Below are 21,297 nucleotides of genomic sequence, written 5' to 3'. Positions count from 1 at the left end.
AGAGGTCCATCTCGTATTCCAAAGACATCTTGCAAATGTCATGCTTTAAAACTCTTTTTTACAGCAGTTCCTTATGGTAGAACATTAAGGCCTTTGTTTAATTAGCACAGTATGACCTTCCGATTGTTCAAGGAGCTTAAAACAGTTAGCAACAGTGATGTCAAGTTCAATGGATATTGGACTAGGGTGGCTAAATATCATTCATGTAAATCAATTTATACTCACTGTCCATTAAATTTGTGTTTTACTGTATCAGACTGTTTGGTTCATGAACCTAACAATGAATTGGGATGTAATACACTTTATTCTGCTGCTGTAAGCTGATAGTGAAGATACTTAGATTTAGAAGATAGATATACAGATAGATTGATAATGATAGAAAGATAATGATAGACATGGGATAGATAGATAGATAGATAGATAGATAGATAGATAGATAGATAGATAGATAGTGAAGGTATAAGTGCCAGTTCACAGCATGAAACCTAACAATCTATGATACATAAAAAGCAAAGAAATTGGGCAGAACTCAATAGCATATTTAATGCAAAAACTATTGTATTTCTTGACCCATGTTAACAGCTGGCTGCTCACATGGACCAACAAATATGCCATGGTATTGTACGGAATTTTCTCTTGAGTGCTACCCAATTTCTTTGCTTTTTGGATAGATAAATAGGTAGATAGAAAAATGGATAGATAGATATGGGATAGATTTAGTGTTAGGGCTAGCGGAACGCACCAAGTAAATATAGATGTTCATTATTATTGATGCGTTCGCAGCCCGGGGTCCACCGTGCAGGAGAACCTCCTGCTAGTAAATGGTGACACTATTTGGCAGTATAGACTAGCTCTGTTACTTCACAGAGTAGCCATGAAAGGAAAGCACTGCATCCTGTTAGACTTCACAGGAACACAGGCTAACTGCCCAACAGAGAGCAGTCAGTGGTCATGCACACAAAACTCGTCGCTGGAGGTGCCAGCATTCTAGGGGCTTATTTTAGCCAGGTCCCTGAATACACTCAAGCACATAATCTCCTCACCGGAGGTGCTGGTATTCTAGGGGCTTATTTCAGCCGGGTCCCTGAATACAATCTCACATGACCACACTGGCGCAAAGCACATAACTCAGAAAGATACTAGCGCATGGCCGTGCGGTCATGCACACTTTATATACAGCAACTACAGGACCTTCCAAAAAAGGACCAATGGGAAACTGCCACAGAACTTGAGCAACTACAGGACCTTCCTAGAGTACCAATGGGTATAGCTGCAGTACCTGAGCATGTGACCCTTGATCTCCAATGAGATCTTACCCTGGGCATGCTCAGAAGGGGAAAAGTAGGACTTAGTCCCAAAGACATCTGCTCGCTGCTGACCAGTACTGGCTACAATGACAGAAGCTGGAAGAACAGCACTAACCCTTTGCACAGTGTCAGACTGAGCATGATGCTGGGACTGACGCCTCCGCTGAGCAGGCTCCACTGCGGCAGAAGAAGAATGGGAGACCGCAGCGGGGATTGCTCGAGATTCCCCTGGTGCAGAGGCAGGAACTCGACCCCTAACAATTAGTTTGTCAAAAACAACTCATACACATTAGATAAAAGTGTTTCAAATACATCCATTTGACTTTCCCCCATTTGATGATGTCAGGAGTCATAAGAATTGGTCATTTAATATTTAATTTCCCAATTGTTTTGTTTTCAGGGGAGATATGCTGCTGACAGAGTTGTTTATCAGCAGCTTTCCCCTCACTGAGGAATGAACACATGAATAATCACTTAAGTATTTATGTATTTGGGGGTGTCATTCGTCTGACAGTTATTTCATATGTATGGCCAGCTCAAAAGAATTACTTCAATTAAAATTTTTATCCTCTTTATATATTGCAACCATCATATTATATGGCACTGTGTACGTACACTGATGAGCAAAAGGATAACAATGTTTTGAACTTGTGACTTTAAGCCTCACCATTCATTAATGCTACGTGAGACTACCATCATCTTATAGACAATCATCTTGGCTCTGTTATACATAAATTTGAGTTGCAACTTTTTAGCATATGATTAGGTATGCAGATTCTTGTCATGTTACTGCTTGGTTACTGTTTTGCTCCTGTTGGTGGAAAAATCTTTTTCTTGTTACTACAAATTACAACCTGTTCTCGCAATCCGTAATAGCTTGGTTGATACCCAAGCGAAAGGTTACTGGTTTGAATTGAGCAGTAGCCATGAAGACATTTTCCCATGAACAGCATTATCCATCTCTTTGTTGCCGGTTTCTCGATCCTATTGCTCTTCAGTGTACATTTGCTCATTTTGCCTTTCTACTCAGCTAATTTGTATCTTTTCGATTAGGTCTATGACATTACATGATTAAAAATTGACTAGATGAATCCTTCAAAGCCATATGTAGAAATAGAAAGTCTCTTTTCCCTGCATGACTCATCAGTTACTGTAAAAGTCACTGGCCAGGAGAGGGGGGAGCAGCTGGGTCATGGGTTGAAAAGGAGAATGATAAATGTAGGGAAAAGAGAAGCGTTAATTAGGTGGAAGGGCAAAATGAGCAATTGTAAATACACAGTGCTATATAATATGATGACTGCAATATATTAAGAGGATAAATAATTTGATGGGAGTACTTCTTTAAGGCATTGCTTTTCCATCTGGAAGGTTAGGCTCCCTTCAGTTGGGCATGAGACTGTTGTGAAAGTAGGATTATGATAAGAGCACGGTACTGCTAAACATGTACATAAATATAAAAAAGGCAGATGTGGGCTCTTCCTCTACCTTAAAACCTATAAAATCATAAAATTCAAGAACAGTAAATATGTAATAATGTTATTTAATTTTGTACCATTTTTTTCCATTTTTATAATACATTATATCAGCGGCAAGCTATAATGGTGCTAATTCTATTTTCACTCAATTTTCAAGATTAAATCCAATCAGCTTTTTCTTCTGAAGCAAGTATGTCGTTATGCATATGCAAAACTGGTCATATAATTTAATTACTTTTCTATCTAAATGAAAGATTCTTGTTTCAATTTGGATATTCATTCTATTTTCTTTTCATCAAAACATTACATTTGCATGGTAGATACTTATCAAACCAGACTTTATAAAGTATAGCAAAAGCAGAAGGAAATTGACACTGTTAAGTGCTATTACAGTATCAATACCGGAAAGAAAATATGAGTATTATATTTTATCAACTGATATAGAAGTGTTTCATAAAGTAATAATATTGATAACTTCTACCTGTACAATATTAACATATATTACAGATAATATTTTTATTCATTACTTAAAATATAGTAGTTTAGCTATTGTGTTTTTTTATGGAATTGTCAGAATATTTTCTTACCACCTATAGACAAGCAGGCATATTTTAACAAAAAAACTTCAATGTAAGCTAAAATCTCAATAAGTTTTGAGACAGGAGATCTCCTAAAAGTATTGTATAAAATGTCCTTTATTGTATAGGACTAATGTGGGAAATATTTCTCATTTGTTTGCTTTTCTTTTGTGACAAGACAAACTCTAGTGGTAGCTAAGGTGAAAGTTTTATATTTATGTTGAGAAACAAAAACTGGTTAAAATGAAGCAGAGGTAAGTAGCAAGAGAAAAGTAATCCTGCAAAGACTTTATTAAATGTCAAAAGAGTTTAAAAAGAACTCAACAATGTCCCCATAACAAATATTAATAATATTCAACAAATATTCTAGAGTGTAAAAAAATTACAGAAAAGGGGCTTAGATAGAGGTCACATTAAATAGAAGACATACCCTAAGAAGAGGTAGTGCACAGATAGTAACAGCCTACAACCCATGGGAATTAAATAAACACTACATGGCAAAATCGCTGCATCTCACTAATACAGAAAGCAGTAACAACATGTAAAAAGGGCAGAGCATGTTTCAAGTGTTTCAAGTGGGGTACCACAAGGCTCCATCCTGGCCCCAGTATTGTTTAATATTTTTTATAAATGATATAGATAAGGGAACTGAAGGTAAAATAATCAAATTCACAGACAATGAAAAGCTAAAGGTACCTTTACACTGAACAACTTAACAATGATATCGCTAGCGATCCGTGATGTTGCAGCGTCCTGGATAGCTGTTGTGAATTCTGTGGCTGAATTCACTCCTGTGGTCACAAGTGGTACTGCAGCTTCTGAGCTTCCTCCCTCAGGTGTTCTGGTGAGCTCGTTGACTGCTTCATTACTTAACTCCGCCTGATGCTGCTATCCTTGCTCCTTGTCAATGTTTCAGTGTTGGATCTGAGCTTCTCCTGATTGTTCCTGTGACCTGCTGCTCTGTATAGCTAAGTGCTTTTTGCTTTTTTGTTGCTTTTTTTCTGTCCAGCTTGTCTTTTGTTTTGCTGGAAGCTCTGAGACGCAAAGGGTGTACCGCCGTGCCGTTAGTTCGGCACGGTGGGTTTTTTTTGCCCCCTTTGCGTGGTTTTGCTTTAGGGTTTTTGGTAGACTGCAAAGTTCGCTTTACTGTCCTCGCTCTGTCCTAGAATATCGGGCCCCACTTTGCTGAATCTATTTCATCCCTACGTTTTGTCTTTTCATCTTACTCACAGTCATTATATGTGGGGGGCTGCCTTTTCCTTTGGGGAATTTCTCTGGGGCAAGTCAGGCCTATTTTTCTATCTTCAGGCTAGCTAGTTTCTTAGGCTGTGCCGAGTTGCCTAGGTAGTTGTTAGGCGCAATCCACAGCCGCTTTTAGTTGTGTTTAGGATAGGATCAGGTGTGCAGTCTACAGAGTTTCCACGTCTCAGAGCTCGTTCTTGTATTTTTGGGTATTTGTCAGATCACTGTGTGCGCTCTGATCGCTAAGCACACTGTGTTTCTGGATTGCCTTTATAACACCTGTCATTAGCAAACATAACAGTACAAGGAGCCAAACTAATGATTCTCAATAGAGGGAAAGAAAAAGGTCTGACATCATTTTTTTTTTTTTTTTTCTGCTCTGTGTTCACTTTTTTTTTTCGCCTAGACATTTGGGTGATTCTGGACACAGGTGTGGACATGGATATTCAGGGTCTGTGCTCTTCAATGGATAATCTCGTTATAAATGTACAAAAAATTCAAGATACTATTGATCAGAAATCTATGTTAGAACCAAGAATTCCTATTCCTGATTTGTTTTTTGGAGATAGAACTAAGTTTCTAAGTTTCAAAAATAATTGTAAGCTATTTCTGGCCTTGAAACCTCATTCTTCTGGTAATCCTATTCAACAGGTTTTGATTATTATTTCTTTTTTGCGCGGCGACCCTCAAGACTGGGCATTTTCTCTTGCGCCAGGAGACCCTGCATTGAGTAGTGTCGATGCGTTTTTCCTGGCGCTCGGATTGCTGTACGATGAGCCTAATTCAGTGGATCAGGCTGAGAAAAATTTGCTGGCTTTGTGCCAGGGTCAGGATGATATAGAAGTATATTGTCAGAAATTTAGGAAATGGTCAGTACTCACTCAGTGGAATGAATCTGCGCTGGCAGCTTTGTTCAGAAAGGGTCTCTCTGAGGCTCTTAAGGATGTCATGGTGGGATTTCCTATGTCTGCTGGTTTGAATGAGTCTTTGTCTTTGGCCATTCAGATCGGTCGACGCTTGCGCGAGCGTAAATCTGTGCACCATTTGGCGGTACTGCCTGAGGTTAAACCTGAGCCTATGCAGTGCGATAGGACTATGACTAGAGTTGAACGGCAGGAATACAGACGTCTGAATGGTCTGTGTTTCTACTGTGGTGATTCCACTCATGCTATTTCTGATTGTCCTAAGCGCACTAAGCGGTCCGCTAGGTCTGCCGTCATTGGTACTGTACAGTCCAAATTCCTTCTGTCCATTACCTTGATATGCTCTTTGTCGTCGTTTTCTGTCATGGCGTTTGTGGATTCGGGCGCTGCCCTGAATCTGATGGATTTGGAGTATGCTAAACGTTGTGGGTTTTTCTTGGAGCCTTTGCGGTGTCCTATTCCATTGAGAGGAATTGATGCTACACCTTTGGCCAAGAATAAACCTCAATACTGGGCCCAGCTGACCATGTGCATGGCTCCTGCACATCATGAAGTTATTCGCTTTCTGGTGTTGCATAATCTGCATGATGTGGTCGTGTTGGGGTTGCCATGGCTACAAACCCATAATCCAGTATTGGATTGGAATTCCATGTCGGTATCCAGCTGGGGTTGTCAGGGGGTACATGGTGATGTTCCATTTTTGTCGATTTTGTCATCCACCCCTTCTGAGGTCCCAGAGTTCTTGTCTGATTATCAGGATGTATTTGAAGAGCCCAAGTCCGATGCTCTACCTCCGCATAGGGATTGTGATTGTGCTATCAATTTGATTCCTGGTAGTAAATTCCCTAAAGGTCGATTATTTAATTTATCCGTGCCCGAACACGCCGCTATGCGCAGTTATGTGAAGGAATCCCTGGAGAAGGGACATATTCGCCCATCGTCATCACCACTGGGAGCAGGGTTCTTCTTTGTAGCCAAGAAGGATGGTTCGCTGAGACCGTGTATTGATTACCGCCTTCTTAATAAGATCACTGTTAAATTTCAGTATCCCTTGCCATTGTTATCTGACTTGTCTGCTCGGATTAAGGGGGCTAGTTGGTTCACTAAGATAGATCTTCGTGGTGCGTATAATCTGGTGAGAATCAGGCAAGGAGATGAATGGAAAACTGCATTCAATACGCCCGAGGGTCATTTTGAGTATCTAGTGATGCCGTTCGGACTTGCCAATGCTCCATCTGTGTTTCAGTCTTTTATGCATGACATCTTCCGTGAGTATCTGGATAAATTCCTGATTGTTTACTTGGATGACATTTTGATCTTCTCAGATGATTGGGAGTCTCATGTGAAGCAGGTCAGAATGGTTTTTCAGGTCCTGCGTGCTAACTCTTTGTTTGTGAAGGGATCAAAGTGTCTCTTCGGTGTGCAGAAAGTTTCATTTTTGGGGTTCATCTTTACCCCTTCTACTATCGAGATGGATCCAGTTAAGGTCCAAGCCATCCAGGATTGGATTCAGCCGACATCTCTGAAAAGTCTGCAAAAGTTCCTGGGCTTTGCTAATTTTTATCGTCGCTTCATCTGTAATTTTTCTAGCATTGCCAAACCATTGACCGATTTGACCAAGAAGGGTGCTGATTTGGTTAATTGGTCTTCTGCTGCTGTGGAAGCTTTTCAGGAGTTGAAGCGTCGTTTTTGTTCTGCCCCTGTGTTGTGTCAGCCAGATGTTTCTCTTCCGTTCCAGGTCGAGGTTGATGCTTCTGAGATTGGAACAGGGGCGGTTTTGTCACAGAGAGGTTCTGATTGCTCAGTGATGAAACCATGTGCTTTCTTTTCCAGGAAGTTTTCGCCCGCTGAGCGTAATTATGATGTGGGCAATCGAGAGTTGCTGGCCATGAAGTGGGCATTCGAGGAGTGGCGTCATTGGCTTGAAGGAGCTAAGCATCGCGTGGTGGTATTGACTGATCATAAGAACTTGACTTATCTCGAGTCTGCCAAGCACTTGAATCCTAGACAGGCCTGTTGGTCGTTATTTTTTGCCCGCTTCGACTTTGTGATTTCGTACCTTCCGGGCTCTAAAAATGTGAAGGCGGATGCTCTGTCTAGGAGTTTTGTGCCCGACTCTCCGGGTTTATCTGAGCCAGCGGGTATCCTCAAGGAAGGAGTCATTGTGTCTGCCATCTCCCCTGATTTGCGGCAGGTGCTGCAAAAATTTCAGGCGAATAAACCTGATCGTTGTCCAGCAGAGAAACTGTTCGTCCCTGATAGGTGGACTAATAAACTTATCTCTGAACTTCATTGTTCGGTGTTGGCTGGTCATCCTGGAATCTTTGGTACCAGAGAGTTAGTGGCTAGATCCTTCTGGTGGCCATCTCTGTCACGGGATGTACGTACTTTTGTGCAGTCCTGTGGGATTTGTGCTAGGGCTAAGCCCTGCTGTTCACGTGCCAGTGGGTTGCTTTTGCCCTTGCCGGTCCCAAAGAGGCCTTGGACACATATTTCGATGGATTTCATTTCTGACCTTCCCGTTTCTCAAAAGATGTCAGTCATTTGGGTGGTCTGTGATCGCTTTTCTAAAATGGTCCATCTGGTGCCCTTGGCTAAATTGCCTTCCTCCTCTGATTTGGTACCTTTGTTCTTTCAGCATGTGGTTCGGTTGCATGGCATTCCTGAGAATATTGTTTCTGACAGAGGTTCCCAGTTTGTTTCAAGGTTCTGGCGAGCCTTTTGTGGTAGGATGGGCATTGACCTATCCTTTTCCTCGGCTTTCCATCCTCAGACTAATGGCCAGACCGAACGAACCAATCAGACCTTGGAAACATATCTGAGATGTTTTGTTTCTGCAGACCAGGATGATTGGGTGTCCTTTTTGCCGTTGGCTGAGTTCGCCCTTAATAATCGGGCCAGCTCGGCTACCTTGGTTTCTCCTTTTTTTTGCAATTCTGGGTTCCATCCTCGTTTCTCTTCAGGACAGGTTGAGTCTTCGGACTGTCCTGGTGTGGATTCTGTGGTGGATAGGTTGCAGCAGATCTGGACTCAGGTAGTGGACAATTTGATCTTGTCCCAGGAGAAAGCTCAACTTTTCGCTAATCGCAGACGCCGTGTGGGTCCCCGACTTCGTGTTGGGGATCTGGTTTGGTTATCTTCTCGTCATATTCCTATGAAGGTTTCCTCTCCTAAATTTAAACCTCGTTTTATTGGTCCGTATAGGATTTCTGAGGTTCTCAATCCTGTGTCTTTTCGTTTGACCCTCCCAGACTCCTTTTCCATACATAATGTATTCCATAGGTCGTTGTTGCGGAGATACGTGGCACCTATGGTTCCATCTGTTGAGCCTCCTGCCCCGGTTTTGGTGGAGGGGGAATTGGAGTATATTGTGGAGAAGATTTTGGATTCTCGTGTTTCTAGACGGAAACTCCAGTATCTGGTTAAATGGAAGGGTTATGCTCAGGAAGATAATTCCTGGGTTTTTGCCTCTGATGTTCATGCTTCCGATCTTGTTCGTGCCTTTCATGCGGCTCATCCTGGTCGGCCTGGGGGCTCTGGTGAGGGTTCGGTGACCCCTCCTCAAGGGGGGGGTACTGTTGTGAATTCTGTGGCTGAATTCACTCCTGTGGTCACAAGTGGTACTGCAGCTTCTGAGCTTCCTCCCTCAGGTGTTCTGGTGAGCTCGTTGACTGCTTCATTACTTAACTCCGCCTGATGCTGCTATCCTTGCTCCTTGTCAATGTTTCAGTGTTGGATCTGAGCTTCTCCTGATTGTTCCTGTGACCTGCTGCTCTGTATAGCTAAGTGCTTTTTGCTTTTTTGTTGCTTTTTTTCTGTCCCGCTTGTCTTTTGTTTTGCTGGAAGCTCTGAGACGCAAAGGGTGTACCGCCGTGCCGTTAGTTCGGCACGGTGGGTTTTTTTTGCCCCTTTTGCGTGGTTTTGCTTTAGGGTTTTTGGTAGACTGCAAAGTTCGCTTTACTGTCCTCGCTCTGTCCTAGAATATCGGGCCCCACTTTGCTGAATCTATTTCATCCCTACGTTTTGTCTTTTCATCTTACTCACAGTCATTATATGTGGGGGGCTGCCTTTTCCTTTGGGGAATTTGTCTGGGGCAAGTCAGGCCTATTTTTCTATCTTCAGGCTAGCTAGTTTCTTAGGCTGTGCCGAGTTGCCTAGGTAGTTGTTAGGCGCAATCCACAGCCGCTTTTAGTTGTGTTTAGGATAGGATCAGGTGTGCAGTCTACAGAGTTTCCACGTCTAAGAGCTCGTTCTTGTATTTTTGGGTATTTGTCAGATCACTGTGTGCGCTCTGATCGCTAAGCACACTGTGTTTCTGGATTGCCTTCATAACACCTGTCATTAGCAAACATAACAGATAGCGATATCGTTGTGTTTGACACGCAGCAGCGATCTGGATCTTGCTGTGACATCGTTGGTCGGAGCAGAAAGGCCAGAAGTTTATTTTGTCGCTGGATCTCCCTCAGACATCACTGAATTGGCGTGTGTGACGCCGATCCAGCGATGTCTTCACTGGTAACCAGGGTAAACATCGGGTTACTAAGCGCAGGGCCGCGCTTAGTAACCCAATGTTTACCCTGGTTACCATTGTAAATGTAAAAAAAACAAACAGTACATACTTACATTCCGGTGTCTGTCCCCTCGCCGTCAGCTTCCCGCACTGACTGTGAGCGCCGGCCGGCCGTAAAGCACAGCGGTGATGTCACCGCTCTGCTTTACGGCCGGCGCTGACACAGTGCGGGAAGCTGAGGCCGGGGGACAGACACCGGAATGTAAGTATGTAGTGTTTTTTTTTTTTTACATTTACAATGGTAACCAGGGTAAACATCGGGTTACTAAGCATGGCCCTGCGCTTAGTAACCCGATGTTTACCCTGGTTACCAGGGGACTTCGGCATCGTTGGTCGCTGGAGAGCTGTCTGTGTGACAGCTCTCCAGCGACCACACAACGACGAAACAGCGACGCTGCAGCGATCGGCATCGTTGTCTACATCGCTGCAGCGTCGCTTAATGTGACGGTACCTTAAGAGGGATAGCTGACACTAGACAGAGAAGACAAAGAAGGGATTTAGAAGGATCTAAATAAGCTTCAACAATGAGCAGCGACTAATGGAATGATATTTAACACGGAGAAATGCAAGATTATGCATCTGGGCAAGAAAAATGAAAATTATATCTATAGAATAGAGGGAATAGAACTAAGCAGCAGCATGTGTGAAAAATACTTGGATATACTAATAGATCACAGACTGCACATGAGTCAACAGTGTGATGCAGAAGCAAAAAAGGCAAACACAGTTCTAGGATTTATTAAGAGAAGCATAGAGTCTAGACCACATGAAATAATTATCCCCCTCTACTCCTCCTTGGTCAGGCCTCATCTGGGATACTGTGTCTAGTTCTGGGCACCACATTTTAAAAAAGACAATGAAAAACTTGAACAAGTTCAGAGAAGACCTACCAGGATGGATGTCATAGTGTAGATGGATCATCCTTATTCTCATGTAAGGGCTTTTGTTTTGCCCTTACTTATTTTTGCATCTTTCCATATTACTACTAACATGTAGCAATTTGGCCATGATGTATATGTTTCCTTCCCGAGGGGTGTAGCTTTTTACTGTCTGGGCACTACCTCTTCTTAAAGTATGTCCTCAATTTAATCTGTTCTTTAGCTAAGCTCTTTTTCTATCATTTTTTTGCTCTCTAGAATTTTTGTTGAATATGACTAATATTTGTAATGGGGATGCTATTGTGCCTTTTTAACCTCTTTTGACCTTTAATAAAGTTTTGTATTTTTTTCTCTTGCTGCTTAATTTTGTTGTCTTAGGGCTAGTTCTATTGAAACTAATCTACTTGCTCTTTTAGATAAAGCAAAATGAAGGATGATTGGATTAGTTACATGTACAAATTACACCGCTGTCCCCCCAATGATGTCTAGGCCTCTTGTGTATCCCCTTATCAATATCTCAATTTGCCTAAATCCTGCAGATCATTTACACCCATGACAACATCTCTTTCTAGTGCTGTGGTCTCGTTAAAATGTTTCTAGTGGGTTGTGTTGATTCAAATAATGTAGTAAGAGAAAAATATATGGGCAGTCTGATTTCAAATCCAACTATCGTTTTTTTTCTCCATTGATATAAGCTGCCAACAGTGAAATAAAGCAGCGGCGTTCTATCATCACTTTCTTCAGAGCAGAAAAAACAAATGAATAAGCTTAGCATTCTTGCATATGGGGAAGTAGGGAGAGTTAAAAGTTAGCCAAGCAAACATTCACCCAACATCTCTCTAAGTGTAGCACCAAGCAGTACAATAGCTGGCCATAGAGGAGATGAGCAGTACAGCCCATTCCAAAAGTTTTCTATGGCACCCTGGCTCTTTTAGTTATGTCCCTGTGATGTATCATGGTATGTGTGTCTAGTTAGAAAATATTACATATGATAGAACAATGGTATTAAAAACTATTTTAAAAAAATTGGACTATGAACTTTAAGTTATGCTGGGTGCTGAAAATGATCAACACATTCTTGGCTGAGACACATTTTTGTTATGTCACGTTTTGCGATCTGACAGAAACATGTTTCTGATCCTTATTGCTAGCTGCAGTGACTGTAATGTGTGTATATACATGTATATTGAGATGAGTACATGCATATGTGTGAATACACACATCATCTTTATGACAGTACTGCATCTTCCTGAAATCAGAACAGAAAGTATTGTCAGCAGAAAATCTCAGTAGGGCATCCTCTCAACATAATAATAAATATCTTTTATTTTTATATAGCAGTGCTTTACAGTTTTGCACACCTTATCGTCGCTGTCTACAATGAGGCTCACAATCTAATTCCCTATCAGTATCCCTGTAAAAAACACACAAACGGGTGAATTCCAATTTTGCCTAATGCGCTCATCTCTAATCAGCAGCTTTCACTATAAACTGTAAAATTCTGATAATTATCTGTACAATTTCTTAGAGATTCAAAATAAATCAAAGATATATCAATTTTTTTTAAGAACATGAAAAAAGTGTCCCTTTTTCCGGACTGTCCAGTAATTTGTGTATGGCTGGCAACCCCGACAAATATTAGGGCCCTATTGATGTATAAACTAAGCTTTGTCTCATAAATCAAAACATGGCTTATTTCCCAATGTTAGATAACTTCAGTTTCCATTTCAGTGCATTTTGCTGTTTTTTTCTTTCAGTTTCTGTAGGAAACTCCTTCAATGACTAGTCATTGAAGGTGAGTGGATTATTCTGCAGAGGATTGAGTTTTAGTTGAATTACCTGAAATTTGTGGTTTCTAACAATTTCAAACACTGTAAGATTCAATTTGCAGTTTGCCAAGAAAAAAAATACTACTGAAGCATAAGATAACAGGCTAACATAATTTTGTGTTGCCGCGAGGACCTTCCCACCATAATGTTCTGCAGCTATGACATCCTACATGTTATCATACCTTGTACACTAGTCATCAGTACATGAGCCATAGTAGATCACTGGCTCCAAAGTGAAGCACAGTTTGTGTGGCAGAGTTGTTTTCCATCTCCATAGTCCCTGAGCAAGTCACTACCTCCTAATAAGTGTAAGCTCATATGGTTAAGGGAGTCCTATCTTTTATTTCTTTCTTTCTCTTTCTTTCTTTTTCTATATCTCTCTCTCTCCTGTAGAATATAACTTCTTACAGTCAGCAGTTTTCTCTCACCTGTAAAGTGTAGGCTCTTATCGTCCATGGGGTCCTCTCTATCTCTTGTAAAGTGTAGGCTCTTATTGTCCCTGAGGTCCTCTCTATCTCTTGTAAAGTGTAGGCTCTTATTGTCCACTAGATTGTGGCCCGATTCTAACGCATCGGGTATTCTAGAATATGCATGTTCCCGTAGTATATGGACAATGATGATTCCAGAATTCGCGGCAGACTGTGCCCGTCGCTGATTGGTCGAGGCAACCTTTATGACATCATTGTCGCCATGGCAACCATTATGACATCTATGTCGATACTGTGCCCGTCGCTGAATCAGAAACGTGGGATTTCTACGTCCTTTATGACATCATCGTCGCTGTGAGCGTCGCTGATTGGTCGAGGCCTCGCAGCTTCGACCAATCAGAGATGCGGGATGTCTACGTCCTTTATGACATCATCATCGCTGTGCCCATCGCTAATTGGTCGAGGCCTGGCGGCCTCGACCAATCAGAGACGCGGGATTTCCAGGACAGACAGACAGACGGAAAAACCCTTAGACAATTATATATATAGATGGGGTCCTCTCTATCTCTTGTAAAGTGTCGGCTCATATGGTCTGCAGGTCCTCTCTATCTCTTGTAAAGTGTCGGCTCATATGATCTGCAGGTCCTCTCTATCTCTTGTAAAGTGTAAGCTCTCATGCTCAGCTGGGCCCTCTTGCTCGCTTGCCAGTAAATTATAAGCTTTTATGGTCAGTGAAATCCACTCTTTCTTGCCTGTGAAGTGTAAGCTCTTATGGTTATTGGGGTCCGGTCTTTCAATCCCGTAGTGTTGAAAATCTTATGATCAGCAGGATCTCTCTTTCTCTCTGTGTCCTGTAGAGTGTAACCTCTTATGGTAAGGAAGGTTTTCTCTCTCACTCTCTCCTCTCCACATTGTGTAATTACAAGTTTTCCAGTACTAAATATCACATTAAGTTTTTCACAACAAATCAAATTTTGGGGGAAAATTCTGCAACTCTGGTCAAATTTGAATTTCAAAAGATCTGTTCATCCCTACCAGCTAGCACCATCCAATCTCCACATAAATTGAGAGTAAATCCATCAATTTCAGTGGGACTTTTGCTTCTGGTCGAAAACCTAACTAGTATCAAGTTCAGACAAAAATAGTTAAACTGAATTTCTATGGCACAATCGCAGATGTGAAATGACCAGTGATCGGCTTAAGGCAAGTTGTAGAGACAATAGCTGACAGTGTTATAAACATATTGTGAACCAATATCTCATTCATATTTCTGTATTTCACATACGTGTTCTATCCGTGCTTTTCACGTACATTGTACATTGTTCTAGCCATGATTTTCACATATAGAGCACATACCTATTATTGTCTATGGAGCTACTTACATATCCGGGTCTATTTTGGACTGTGTGTCTGTTCAAAAATGACAGAGAAGTCATTTTTTTTATCATCATCTTTAAGGGAATGAAAGTATCAAAACCAGCCTATGGGTCCATGAAAATCACACAGCATCACTGTGCAGTCGTGCAAAGTATAGGATAAGTTTTGTAATTTATTTACCCACATGTGACTGTCACTAATTTAACAATAATATTAAAAACTGACATGCTGACTAAACACTAATTTCATTTGGATCCAAAACACTGATGATAAAAACGGACACACTGACTAAACATTGATGAAACTCCAATGCAAAACACTGGTAATGTTCGTTACATTTTTTTGCATATGTGAAAAATCACGGACATCTGAATGAGGCCTTAGGCTAGGTTTAATTCAGAAAAACATTTTATTTTTCATCTTTAAGTCATCCGTATGCATTTTTATTCATCAGCAGTTAAAAAAATTCCAAGGCCAAATGCAGTTTCCTATGTTAAGATTAGCATTTTACCCATGAAAATCGATGCAATATTGTTGTTCTGTGTTAGGGCTGGTGAAACGCACCAAATAATATAAAGGTAGTAACAAGGTGTGTTCGCAGGCCGGGGTCCACCGTGCAGAGATTTACCTGCTGCTCGGTAATGGCAGACACTATATTGCAGTATAAAAGACAAACACACACGGGTTAACATCAGCTGGTATGTACAAAAGCAGACTCAGTTGCTTAACAGAGCCGCAATACTGCAGAATGTAAATGCCGTACCCTGTTAAGCCTCACAGAGCTCGGCAGAGTGATAGCTAGTGTATAGTCACAGGACTCAGCCCCTAGGACCTGAGGTAAGCGTCCTTCTAGACCCACAAGCACATAGCATTGCAACTGCGATGCCTGCAGAAACTATAATAAATATAGCGCACTGAGTGCGTGCAGTGTCGCGCTGGCGAACGCCACTAACCGCCATAACTAGAAAAGGAAAACGCACTAACTGCGCACGTTGTCGCACTGGCGAACGCTACTAAAAGATGCTGGTATATCGTGCTAAGTGCTGGAATGCACTAACTGGCACTATGTCAGCTCCAATCACCCACACTAAGATAACAACACTAGGGAAGGGGATCATTAGGAGCTTTCACCAGTAACATACATACATCCACACACACCACAAGCTCAGGTTATACTAGCAAATGGTCGAGCGGCGATGCAAACCTCTTATAGTCGCAGCCTTCTGGGACCTTGCCAGTGGTCCAATCAGAGCATCTTGAGGACCTGGGCATGTGACCTCCGACCTCCAATGAGAGATCGTCTCACGGGCATGCCCATTAGGCAAAAAGCTGGACTTAGTACCAGGAGCATCTACTCGCCGCTGACTAATGCTGGTTACAATAACTGGACCTGGGATGGCAGCAGTAACCAGACGGACAGCATCAGCTTGAGCAAGATGCTGTGACCAATGTCTCTGCTGAGCAGAATTCTCTGCGGCTGAGGAAGAATGGAAGACCACAGAGGACATGGTTCAAAAATCACCCTGTGCAGTGGCGGGAACTTGACACCTAACAGTTCTGTAGGGAATCTTTTTTTTTCTGTGCATCCATAGATTTGAATAGGCGAGTCTCATCAGACTTACAAAAGAAATTAGCGCACACTGACATTATTTTCATGCAGACATTTGGTCTACGTGGAGAAACTGTGATGTGAACAGCCCAACTGAATAACATTGGTTCTAGTGCTTATCGTGTGAAGAGACATTTTTTTCCATGAAAAGCACTCAGACCAAAAATACTGTTATATGAACGTGTCTTATAGAAACAGAATCATATCCATGGGCACATAATGCATATGTACTTTGGTGTATGTATGTATGAGTTCATCTACAAAGCTCTATTTGCATTCCCTCTGTATAAATTTGTGATTATCAGATCTCAGCAGTGGATTATATTAACAATTTTACTGGGATCCAATGCACTTTCTACCAAATGAAAAATACCATATATGGAAACACATTCATGTAGTGGTATGTTTACACAGAACCAAAGATTAATTCCATACCTATGAATATTTTTAGGTTTTATTATGCAACAAATGCATGGTTTCTTGGTAAACCCTATACAGATCAATTGGACAGTTGCAAATCTGCTGTGTTTGAATGTGAAATTAAGCAAACACTAAATCCATTGGATTAGCCAAAAATTTACAGAGAGGAAATAGAATAATAATGATATTTATTGAATAATAGTGGCAAAAAGATTACAAAAAGAATTAGTTAAAAAGACAATGTGCGCGTGTTCAGGACAAAAATATATATAAAAAAGCCATATCAGAAAAGGCAGACCCTGCATATCAGAAAAGGCAGACCCTGCATATAAAGCACATGATAATAACCACAAGTAAAAAAGAATTTTAATAAAAGTGTAGAAAAGTGCAAAGAATCAGAATTGTACAAATAAATCAGTATAAAACTTTAAAATAAATCACACAAAACGTGCATGTGCCATATATGATCAAATGATTATGCAAGATAAATAAGACGGCTAAATAAGATAGATGAGCAACCAAGGGTAACAAACTTTTAATAAAAGTGTGCTTTTAAGGGTTGCCAGGTCCTGTAGCAAAGAGGGGTGCGCGTGGCTACAGGACCTGGCATATGCACTTTTTGTGTGATTTAACTTTTTTTGTTGCTTTAAAGGGACTCTGTCACCCCCTCCAGCTGTTAGAAACTAAAAGAGCCACCTTGTGCAGCAGTAATGCTGCATTCTGACAAGGTGGCTCTTTTAGTTATTGGTGCAGTCAAAGCAGAAATAAAGCGTTTTATAATTTTGCAAAAATACCTATCTTTAGCCCTGGAGGCAGGTCTTAACCCCCCTGCTGCACACGCCACACTTCCATCACTCAAAGATTCTTTGGTGCCGGGCGCCGCCCCCTCCGCACGGTTTTCCAATCAAATCCGGCGCCTGCGCTGTTTTGTTCTGCCTGGGGCAGGCGCAGTGAGCCTCTGACCTCAGATGCAGCCTCGCAGACTGCGCCTGTGCGGCCACCCACCTTGTGAATCCCAGCCCCACAGTGTGTTATGCATTATTCACAGTGCGGGGCTGGGATTCACAAGCAGGGCGGCCGCACAGGCGCAGTCTGCGAGACTGCATCTGAGGTCATACGGGCAGCGCTCACTGCGCCTGCCCCTGCCCCTGTCAGAACTAAACAGCGCAGGCGCCGGATTTGATTGGAAAACAGCGCGGAGGGGGGCAGTGCCGAAGAAGCTTTGAGTGACGGAAGTGTGGCATGTGCAGCAGGGGGGTTAAGACCTGCCTCCAGGGCTAAAGACAGGTATTTTTGCAAGATTATAAAATGCTTAATTTCTGCTTTGACTGCACCTATAACTAAAAGAGCCACCTTGTCAGAATGCTGCATTACTGCTGCACAAGGTGGCGCTTTTAATTACTAACGGCTGGAGGGAGTGAAGGAGTCCCTTTAAACTAATCTGTGTTGGAATGTAGCCTAAAGGTACCGTCACACATAGCGACACTGCAGCGATACCGACAACGATCCGGATCGCTGCAGCGTCGCTGTTTGGTCGCTGGAGAGCTGTCACACAGACAGCTCTCCAGCGACCAACGATCCCGAGGTCCCCGGTAACCAGGGTAAACATCGGGTAACTAAGCGCAGGGCCGCGCTTAGTAACCCGATGTTTACCCTGGTTACCATCCTAAAAAGTAAAAAAAAACAAACACTACATACTTACCTACCGTTGTCTGTCCTCGGCGCTCTGCTTCTCTGGTCTGGCTGTGAGCGCCGGGCAGCCAGAAAGCAGAGCGGTGACGTCACCGCTCTGCTTTCCGGCTGACCGACGCTCACAGCCAGAGCAGGAGGAGAGCAGAGCACAGCGCTGGAGGACAGACGGCTGTAGGTAAGTATGTAGTGTTTGTTTTTTTACTTTTAGGATGGTAACCAGGGTAAACATCGGGTTACTAAGCGCGGCCCTGCGCTTAGTTACCCGATGTTTACCCTGGTTACCAGCAAAGACATCGCTGAATCGGTGTCACACACGCCGATTCAGCGATGTCTACGGGGAGTCCAGCGACGAAATAAAGTTCTGGACTTTCTTCCCCGACCAGCGATCTCCCAGCAGGGGCCTGATCGCTGCTGCCTGTCACACTGGACGATATCGCTAGCGAGGACGCTGCAACGTCACGGATCGCTAGCGATATCGTCTAGTGTGACAGTACCTTAAATGTGCCCTGCATGAGTCAATAGAGCTTTCCTGTACATATATATATATATATATAGTGCCGGCAAAAAAAATCTTTACACTTGAGCAGCAAAAAAAAAATCCCATGATTTCTCTTTCATTTTAAGATTCTTTCGACCCATTGTGGGAGATAATAAAAAACTGAGGGAGATAATAAAAGACTGCCTATTAGCAAAACTGGCTGAGCTGCACATAACAACCAATCAGAGTGCAGCTTTCGCTTTACCAATGAAGTGAAAACTGAGCGGTAATTGGTTGATATTTGCAACAAAGCCAGCTTTAATATTAGACAGTTTTTTATTATCTCCCCCATTGTGTACACTTTTAAAAAGTGAAATTATGATGTGGATTTTATATGTAAAGTTTTTTTTTGCTGCGCAAGTGTAAAGATTTTTTTTGCCGGCACTGTATATATATATACTAGCTGAAGAGCCCGGCGTTGCCTGGGCATAGTAAATATCTGTGGTTAGTTATAGCACCTCACTTCTCTTATTTTCCCATCACGCCTCTCATTTTCCCCCTCACATCTCTCATTTTCCCCCTCACATCTCTCATTTTCCCCCTCACTCCTATTATTTTCCCCCTCACTCCTCTCATTCCCCCCTAACACTTGTAATTTCGACCTCACATCTGTCATTTTCCGATCACTCCACTATTTTCCCTCACTCCTCTCATTTTGCACTCACACCTTTTCATTTTCACCTAACACCCCTCATTTTCACCTCACACCTCTCATTTACCCCTCAGTATATACATGTTTGTCATCTCCCTTATATATAGTATACACCTGTATGTCATCTCCTGTATATAGTATATACCTGTATGTCATCTCCCCTGTAAATAGTATATACCTGCTGTATGTCATCTCCTCCTGTGTATTGTATATACCTATGTGTCATCTCCTCATGTATATAGTATATACCTGTATGTCATCTCTTCTGTATATACTATATACCTGTATGTCATCTCCTCCTATATATAGTATATACCTGTATGTCATCTCCTGTATATAGCATATACCTGTATGTCATCTCCCCTGTATATAGTAAATACCTGCTGTATGTCATCTTCTCCTCTATATACCTATGTGTCATCTCCTCTTTTATATAGTATATACCTAGTATATACTTTTATATAGTATATACCTGTATGTCATCTCCTCCTGTATATAGTATACACGTAAGTCATCTCCTCCTGTATATAGTATATACCTGTGTGTCATCTGCTCCTGTATATAGTGTATACCTGTGTGTGTCATCTCCCCTGTGTATAGTATATACCTGTGTGTCATCTGCTCTTGTATATAGTATATATCTGTGTGTCATCTCCTCCTGTATATAGTATATACCTGTATGTCATCTCCTCCTGTATATAGTATATACCTGTGTCATCTCCCCTGTATATAGTATATATGTGTGTATCATCTCCCATGTATATAGTATATACCTGTGTGTCATCTCCTCCTGTATATAGTATATATCTGTGTGTCATCTCCTCCTGTATTAGACCTCATTCACACGTTATTTGCTCAGTATTTTTACCTCAGTATTTGTAAGCTAAATTGGCAGCCTGATCCCCCTGGCAGTATATATTAGCTCACACATACACATAATAGACAGGTCATGTGACTGACAGCTGCCGCATTTCCTATATGGTACAGTTGTTGATCTTGTAGTTTGTCTGCTTATTAATCATATTTTTATTTTTGAAGGATAATACCAGACTTGTGTGTGTGTGTTTTAGGGCGAGTTTCATGTGTCCAGTTGTGTGTGTTGAGTTGCATGTGGCTACATGCATGTAGCAACTTTTGTGAGATGAGTTTTGTGTGGCGACATGCGTGTAGCAACTTTTTGTGTCGCATTGCATGTGACAGGTTAGTGAAGCAAGTTGTGTGCAGCAAGTTTTGCGCATGTCGAGTTTTGCGCGTGGCGAGTTTTATGTGTGGTGCGTTTTGAGTATGTGCAAGTTTTGTGTGGGGCAACTTTTGCATGTGTTGCAACTTTTGTGCATGTGGCAATTTTTCTGCGTGTGGTGAGTTTTCCATGAGGTGAGTTTTGCATGTGTGGCAAGTTTTGCATGAGCCTAGTTTTGCACGTGGAGTGTTTTGCGCGTGGCGAGATTTAAGCGGTGACTTTTGTGTTTCGACTTTTATGTGGCTAAGTTGGTGTATGTGTGGTGAAATGTGTGCTGAGGGTGGTATATGTGTTCAAGCACGTGGTAGTGTGTGGCGCATTTTGTGTGTGTGTTCATATCCCCCTGTGGTGAGTATCCCATGTCGGGGCCCCACCTTAGCACCTGTACGGTATATACTCTTTGGCGCCATCGCTCTCACTCTTCAAGTCCCCCTTGTTCACATCTGGCAGCTGTCAATTTGCCTCCAACACTTTTCTTTTCACTTTTCCCCATAATGTAGATAGGGGCAAAATTGTTTGGTGTATTGGAACGCGCACGG

The 21,297-nt window shown here is 42.0% G+C and overlaps 1 protein-coding gene across 1 annotated transcript in view; it reads left to right on the top strand.

Annotated features, from left to right (window-relative positions):
* TAFA5 (TAFA chemokine like family member 5) overlaps window positions 1–21,297 on the top strand; it is an 875,188-nt gene that overhangs the window by 354,340 nt on the left and 499,551 nt on the right. The gene's annotated exons all lie outside the window — the stretch shown is intronic.

Source organism: Ranitomeya imitator, chromosome 4 (assembly GCF_032444005.1).
Source record: "Ranitomeya imitator isolate aRanImi1 chromosome 4, aRanImi1.pri, whole genome shotgun sequence".
NCBI classification, from domain to species: Eukaryota; Metazoa; Chordata; class Amphibia; order Anura; family Dendrobatidae; genus Ranitomeya; species Ranitomeya imitator.
This window is presented reverse-complemented; position numbering and strand designations above follow the sequence as displayed.